Genomic DNA, 8,635 nt, shown 5'->3' on the forward strand with positions numbered 1-8,635 from the left:
TGGGATGCTATCGAAGATTTTCCTCTAAAGCAGCCAAATTTGGATGTTGGAAACTGGGTGCTTGAATGCAGGCACCACTGGTCTGTTCCATATTGGCAGTTCCTTAGTCTTGTCCTAATCTCCAATTCTTAAGAGATCAGGCAAAGGCATTGTTTGAACAGTGAGGCTCTTCCACTGTTCCAAGCCCTCCGTGCTCCCTGTAGCAGTGAGGCTCCCTCAGCACCATGACAAGCCCTGGACTTTTTCTAAAACTTTGCTCACACTCCACCCCAAGCTCCTGTTACTCCCTTCATTCCCAAGCCCTATTTCCTCCCTCTCCCTCAGGGCTGGATCCTATCTCCTCCCTGGGCTCACTGAGTTCATCACAGGTCTGGCAACCCTTGTTGAGATGTGTCCTGTGTGCTGTCATGAGCACCAGTGTTCCCATCTGAACACACTCTGCTCTGGCTTCCAGTGGATGATGAGGAGAGTATCCCTTAACCCCTTTACTTTTGCTGACCTCCTTGGGTGATAACTATTGTCATTTCCCACACCTTACTGGCACTGAATGAGCCTCATATTCAGCTCCCAAAGAGATTGCCAGGGAGTGATCAATTTAGGCAGGGGAGCTATGGAGGATTACAGGGCTGATTGAGATATTACAGATTATTCCTGAATCATACTCTTGTCTGATGAAAGAAATTATTCAGATCCTTCCAACACAATTTGACCTGGCAGATGCAGCCGACAGCCAGCTCAGCACTGTGCGAGGAGCTCACTATGTTTTGCAAATGGAATAAAGTTCATTTAACACAGCAGGCCTGTATTTGCTGTTAACTCGAAGGTCTCTCACCTGAAAACAACCTGCAAATCACTTACCCCATCACTGCTTGCAGGAGGAATTAGCTCCTGAGAGCTGCTGTTGGGGAAGGAGGTGGGCTTTTCTGAGGGATGACCCCCTTTCCCAAGGCAGGGTAAAGGTCTTTTTCCTGTGATGCTGAGTTTGTCATTGAAATACTCACAGTCCCTTGTTCTCTTTTTGTATAGCCAGGACTCTGCCCCAAAACCACTCTCCTGCCTCTGGGCTGTCTCTCTCAACAGTGCTGCCAATGTTGGTCTTAATGTAATTTTGCTTTTTTTTTGGCTGCTTTCTTTTCCTAGGTGGGAATGCTGTCACTACCAAATGACACCTGTTTTCCATGGGTCTCTTTAGCCTGTAGAAAGATTGTTCTTTCCCCCTAGCTCAGCTGCAGGCAGGCATCTCCTGGGGCCCGTGGATCAGGTAAGCAGCTCCTCCTGACTCAGTTCTTCTGCTGAGCTCTCGGTGCCTGTCTGCCTTCTGGATGTCATGTTGACTACTGACAGCCACAGGTGAATGGCTCACACCCTGACGATGGTGGATTTTCAGACATTTACCGGTTAGGAGGTGAAACGGGAATTTGTTTCCTATTGTTTGCCTCCCATGTTCTGTCAACATCTTCCCCCCCAGCACCCACCCCAATGTCACTGCCTGCCAAGTCTCTGCTGTGATCAGCTTTCTCTGCTGGGTAACTTCAGGTTTAGACTCTGCCAGCCCGTTTTCTTCCAGCAGGAGACAAGCCGAGCCCTTGCAGTGCCCCAGAGCCGTGTTTGCAGCTGAGGGACAGAGGGCAGCCTTGTGATTGCTCCTTGAGCTCCTTGAGCTGTTCTTTGTGGCTGCTAACTCTGCCCTCATGCCCCAGAGATGTAAGGTGTGTCCTGAGGCCAGACTTTCCCCTGTGGAAAATGGGGCAACGGTTCTCAGAGCCTGCAATGGGAATTTATTTGGGGCATGGCAACGATCTCACCTGGCTGAATGCAGACTTGTGCCAGGTTAAGCCATCAGCCTTGAATGCCTTCTCTGTTCTTGTTCCAAATCAGCTTCTAAATTAGAAATCCTACCACCTGCGTTTGATATGGGCAGGGATTTTGCAATACTGGGGGCTGAGTCAGGCACAGAGACAAGAGCCATTCCTGCTGCTAAAAGGTTCTGCTGCATTTAGGTACCCACTGCAATAGTTCCCCTCCTCACCCCATCTCCCAGGGGTTGAGCAAGACTGGCAAACCTGGTCAGCTGAGCAGCAGAGGAGCAGCTCTGGAGGGCCCTGGGCACTGGCTGACTCAGCAGGGACTCTGCTCCCTGCCTGCTCATGGCTTTTCCCCTGTCAGCAGCAGCATGGCCAAGGTAAATTTCCTGCTTTTGGAACAGCTTTGGTTCCTGCTGAGATTGGCAGCCTCTGCCTTACTGTGAACCTTTTTGATACAGCAGCAGAACACCATCCAGGTATGGAAAACAGGCTGACCCTCTCCAGTAGTCTGCCACATGTTTGTGACATTTACTGATCCAAATCTCCCTAGACTGTACCCTGAAGGGAAAGCATCTGATTCTCATCCTTCAGATCCAGGTCCCTTTGCCAGTTCCCACTTTTAAAGCTTCCCTGATAAAATCTAATGGAGCTCATTCAGGGGTGGCTCATTCAACTGTGGGAGAGGTTCTTGTTAAAAAAGTGTGTTTAGACTTCTGTTATCCTCATATTTATCTTCCTGTACTTTTCAATGCTTTCTGAGCCTGGACTATGGCTAAACCATGCTCAAGGGATTAGTTAAAAGATTCTTATTTATCTTATTGATACTTCTAGCATCTTGTTAGTAATTTTCTGCTTTTGGTACTGATAAATGGGGAATCAAGGAGCTCTATCACAACAATACATCTATTGTCAGAAGTTCCTAAGTGAAGGTCTTTTAAATTGTTCCGAGTTTCTGTGTTTGAATACAAAGCATTGCTTTGGGCCAAGCCCAGAGAAACCTCCTGCATGATTTACCTTCCATTCTCCACACACTGTGCTGGACCCGGGATTTCATGCTCTGCTCATCCTGGGTCACAGCTTGATCTCTTTGCAGGTGGCAAATCCTGCAGCTCCATTAAGGTATGGCTGCTCATGACAGCCCCTTGAAGCAGCCTACGTGTCTCCTCAGCAGGTCTGCAGGCTCAGAGGCAGCCAAAGAAGGCTCCTGGCACATTTTCCTCTTCAAAGTGGGTGTGAGGGAGGAGGAGGCAGCAGTTATTGAGCTGACAAAATTTCTTGTCTCCTGCCTGAGTCTCAATGGGCTTCAAAAGAGGGTTGAGAAATGCCAAGTCCTCGGGCTGGCCCTGTCCCATGCAGGGGCTGCCTTCCAGTGCGGCCCAGGAGCCTCTGCTCAAGGTGATTTTTTTCAGCATTTTTATTCCTTTTGCACCTCTTGTTTGGGTTACTGACATTTTCCTGCTGGCTTATATTTTTATGAGGATTCTTCTCACCCACTGGGCTCTGATGACTGGGCCACCTTCCCGCTGCTGGTGTCCAGCAAAGCCGTGGCACGCTGAGCTCACCGGGGTGCCTGCGCCTGCTCCAGTGCGGTCCCGGCTGGCTGGAGCTCCACCAGCAGCTCTGCTCAGCCCCTTATGGCAAAAGCAGGCTCTCATTCCTTTTTGGAAAATCCTCCAACTCTCTCAGTTCTTTGGCCCAACTTTGAGCCCAGTGGTTCCTCTGTTGCTTGTCTTCTGTTGCCTGGACAGAAATGTTGGCTCTCAGCGTCCTCCTTGGAGGTGACACCCACACCTGAGTCCAGCACTGAACCATTTGCCCTGAGTGTCCTGGGGCTTTCTGTGTTCCTGTCTGTGCCCATTTCCTTTGGCTGGATTGGAGTTCTTCCATGTGCTCTGATTTTTTCCCTCCCACCAGCTCCAAAATCATCACCATCTTGTGGCTTCCCAAGAATTTCTTTTGATTCTCTTGACTGGACAAGGCCAAAACATCTCCATACACTCATGCTAACTGATGGGACCTTGGGATATTTGTAGCCTTTATTTCTCTTTACCAAACCCATTTGTATCAGGCAGTACCCCCAAAAGAAAAAGACAAATAAGGATTATTGAAACCCTCTCCTCTACCCCATACAAACAGCCCTGCCTGTGAGGGCAAACAAGTCTTTTGTCCATCATTTTGCTGCTCCACAGTGTAGCAAAATGCACTCTTCTCTTATTTTAAAATATTTTTGCCTGCAGGCAAATTATTAAGCAGGTTTTTGAGCAGACTTGCACCGATTTCTTTGCCAAACTCCTGCCATTCCTACCCACTTCAGGCTGATGCTGGTGGTGCTGGAGGCAGGGATGTGCCCAATCCCTTGGTAAAGGCTGTTCTGGTGTTGCACAATGTGTCTGTTCTCCAGGGCCATGTGCAATCTCTGCCTGGGACAGATGTCTGAGCTGGGTCCTGCTGCAGTGACGTCAAAGGCTGCAATGTTGTCCCTCTTCCCGGGGCTGGCAGGGCCTGGCCATGCAGGGCTGCCACCGCCTTGCCCCGCGCAGTGGCATTAATCTGTCACCAAATGCCAGCACAGGTGGCCCCTGTCCCTTTGCACCGTGGAGATCTGCTCACATGCCTAGGTGTGTCTTCCTTGTAAATTCCTGCTACTCTAGAGACCTCTGACTGAGAGCAAACGGGAGTTGATTTTAAAAGGAGCATCCTCCATTGTTGATCTGTGAGCAGATAAAAGTCCAGCAATCTCAAATAGCCTTTCCTGTGCTTGGGACACAGGCTGGCACAAACAAATGCCATTTGTCATGGAGCTGCAGCAGCCAGCACAGCAGAGGGGATCAGTAAATCCCTGGATGTGACTTGGCGCCCGTCTCTGTGGCACTGATTAGGGGGACAGGAGTTATCTGTGTGCAGCTATTTTGGATACTTGTGTGAGGGGCTGCTGAAGGCAGCAGCAGCCTCAGCTCGTACCAAAAAAAGCTGTGGTGTCATGGGGTGACACACACTGCTGCACCTGACTGCCACAGGGAAGGTTTCCCAGCGCTGCAGGGAAGGAGCAGACTGGCACATCCCTGGGGCAGGACTTCCCCGAGGCACCCCAGGCTCTGCCCTCTCTGGGGGCTGTGGCAGGGCAGGGGGTGTGACAGGACACGATTCACGGTGACCTCCTGGCACCACTGCCAGCATTGCCAGCCCTGCCCGCTGCTGAGGCACTGCTGACATTCCCCACCTGCCAGGGCCAGCCTGGAGTGGGCTGCATCCAGCCCGAGCTCCACAAAATGCTGTTCCTGGTCTGGTCAGCTGTGTGCTGGCCTGAGCCATGGTCCTTTGTGACATCTCTGCACAAAGGTCAGGGGGAAGGAAGCAGTGTTTGACGTTTTCGATTCTTATATAAACACCCAGACAGTTCTTAGATTCTTCTTAAAATGCTGATGATAGGTTAAGAACAGCTCCCAGCTTGGGGTTTTGGAAATACTGAGGTTTTCCAAATTGTCAATCCAGCAGGAGGATTTCCAGCATGCCTGTGGCTGTGTGCAGCATCCATCCTTCCCTTTAGCCAGCTCAGGGCTGCTGGTGGTAGCTGCTCCCAGGATATGGCCACATGTAGGGTATGAGAAAGTGAAAAAAGAGTTGTAACATTAGCAGGAACATTTTTATTGGCTCATGAAAAGAAATAACTGTAAGATGTAGAAAGCTATTAAAAATTTGCTAGCCTTACAAAAATGAGGGAGATTGGTTTTTAACATATAAGTGCAGAGATGAGTTATCTCTAAAAATCTGTAATTTTGAGCTGGAAATATGACTGAGACAAATCTTGAAAATAGATATTTAATTACCAAATCAATTTTGCTAAAAAGATACAGAGTTTGCAATTGATTTCATTAGCCTCTTCTGAGCCCACCAGTGAAACACCCCTGGTTAGAACTGGTGCTGCTGTGTTGGTTTGCTGTGGGTCCCATCACCAAATTATTGTGATTATAACAGACTCTGCATGCTAAAAGTGAAGAACTTGACATTTCAAAAGCAACATCCTTTCTGTCTTCTCTGATAGAGATAACTAGTGTATTCCTAGGTGTAAAAGCAAAAGCATTTTCCTTGAGTGAGGAGAAGGGCTGGTGTGGCAATGCTTCACACTTTGCAGGGCAGAAATTGGCCAGTATTTACCTCAGGGGCTGTGATATTTAGACATGAATTCCAAAGGGAACTACCATAGTGAACTTCTGCTGACTCTGACAGGTTTGCAGGATCAATGCCTCACTGTAGTAAGAGAGATGCTGCTTGCTGATGGCCAGGAGCCCTAATGGTATCCAGGGAAACCCAACTGCCTGCAGTAATTCACAGGGTGGTCACTGTCACATGCAAGCTTGTGCAAAACCATCTAAATGTGGCTTGATCTTTGGGGTAAATTAGCTATACAGCACTTGCTGTGCCAACCTCTGCAGCAGACAGATTCCAGGTCCACTTGGACAAAAACTGGGTGATTTGCAGTGGTTTAGATATCTCTTTTCCCTAGGGAAAAGAAGAACTAACATGTTATTAAGTAGAGGTTGTGGAAGAATTAAACAACTCAATAAGATGTGATGTTCTCCTCAGTTCAGTGACTACAGGCTCTTCTCATAAAAGCTGCCATATTCCCTCTGCCTCTAGCACAATTCAGATATCCTGGGAAAAAGGCTTTCTCATAATCTTTTTTCTATATTTTTTTCACTGGATGCTTGAAATAAATTTTATGAACATCAGTTTGTTCTGTATTGTACTTTGCCAAGATTATTATCCTTAAGGAACAGGAGGTGAAACCGCAGAGCAAGGAGATGAGGTGAGTCACTTCTGGCCATATAGACATTTAAATAGTTGCAGAATTGGGAAGGGAAGTATTTTCCTCTCAAGCAGTGTTTGTGGAGAAAAAAAAAATATATGCCAGTAATCTGAATTTAGCTCTCCATTATTGCTTGTAACATCACCAGGGGTAAATATTTTGCTCACAAACACTGACAGTATAAGAAAATGTGCATCTTTAGATTGCAGAATATGTAATTAATCTTCCCCCAAACTTTCAGACAATATTAGGTGCATATGAATGAAAATACTATGATCACATCTGTATTTTAAGAAAGAATAATCCAGGTCTGAATCGGTGGTTTTTCATTGCTTACATTGCTACTAAGGACCCACTAGATGAGAAAATAGAAGATTGCATCACAATGGATAATTTTTGATATGAGTGATCCAGTTGCTTGGATTTTTTGGTCTGTTTTTTATTATTAATTATTCTGCTGAGAATATCTGCCCTGGGACAAACAAAGCAGTCAGCTCTCAACGGCAGCAAAATAAATCTCAGTCCAGGGCAACACAAATTGGGAAGAAGCTCCAGAGAGTGGTGCTATTTGAAATAAATTGAGGAAATATTTTAAAAGCTTGCATAGAAGAGCAGAGTTTTGCCAGCTATTACAATTGGACTTCAGAGTAACTGCTGAGTGGGTAATTAGTCTCATGGGAACACAGGAGTCTGGACAAATGTAAAAAGGAACAAGAAGGGGGAAAAAAGTGTATGAAGAATTAACTTTGGAAAACAAGCTAGAACATTAGTCACAGGAGAGATATAACTCAACTTTCATTTAACATTTATTTCTGTGATGAACAGAAACATTGTTTTTAACCCTGTATAGAGGCAGGAAATACAAACCTTGCTGTTTAAGACAGCCAAAACTACTTTATTGAAGTTCATCTCTTTGATAAGAGGGTGAAGAAGAGGGTAAAGAGATGCTGACAATACTGCAAACCCAGCAAACAGGAATTATGTTCAGGTGGAGCCGGGAAAAAAACAGTTGTGGAACTGGTCAAGATATTAGGTGGGGTCTGTTTTGCTCTCAGAGATGCCCCCATCATGAAGACAGAGCAGTTAGTCAAGGTTTAAAAGATCATGTATTTGCTCACAGCCTGTCTACAATGCTGGGTTGAGAACACCTCAGCTAGAAGGAGGTGATTTACCTACCTGACACGCCAGAGGATACCTCTTTGCATAACTCTTTGCTGGGTTTAGAAAGACTTGGTGGAACACAACTACAAAGAAAGCTTGCAGCATGTGAGACACTTCTGAGGTTATCTAGTGCACATGTGGTTGGTTCTGCCATTCCAGAGCTCCTGATCCACAGTCCTGTGCTGCAACTACTGAACCAGAGACTTATTTATAGAGTTTGTGCACTTGGCTTTTGTGGTTCATTGCTCCCATTATTATCTCAACAGCAGTGATTTGCTAATCAGTCCTCTGTAGGACAGGACTAGCATTGCTTTGGCTGTTTGATGTTTAGAAAAAAGAAGAACATAATTTCAGTGTCTCTTGAGGAGCAGGAAACGTTGCAAAATCTCCTCATATATCTGGGTGTGAATCTATGTAAATAGGTCATATTCACTGAACTGTGTGCCTGGAGCAGTAACAGCAACATCCCAGCTGAAGGTTCAGGACCAGGCACCAGACCTGGATCTTCCTAATTTTGAGGACTTTTGTGCTATCTCTGCTCTACAGCCTCCAAGGAGGTTGACTTCTCCTCTGTGCTGGGCTCCCACTGTTTCACTGCCAAGTGATGGGGTCCCAGCTGCCTGTTGTGCCCTGGTACCCCAGGAGCTCTGTCTGTCGCTGCCGTGGTGTTGCATTTCTGACCCGCTGGTGCTCCAGCTGTGACCCGAGCGAAGGTTACAGTGTTTGCATGCAGGCTTTGTGTTTGCTGTTTAAGGCTCTGAATTCCCTGGGCTGGCTCACCCTTTGTGTTTCCCAATTCAGTGCAACCCAGACAGGCGGGCAGCTCTTCCTTGAGGACATTCTCGAGAGGTGTGCCAGTGTC

Source organism: Taeniopygia guttata, chromosome 12, assembly GCF_048771995.1.
Source record: "Taeniopygia guttata chromosome 12, bTaeGut7.mat, whole genome shotgun sequence".
Taxonomy (NCBI): Eukaryota; Metazoa; Chordata; class Aves; order Passeriformes; family Estrildidae; genus Taeniopygia; species Taeniopygia guttata.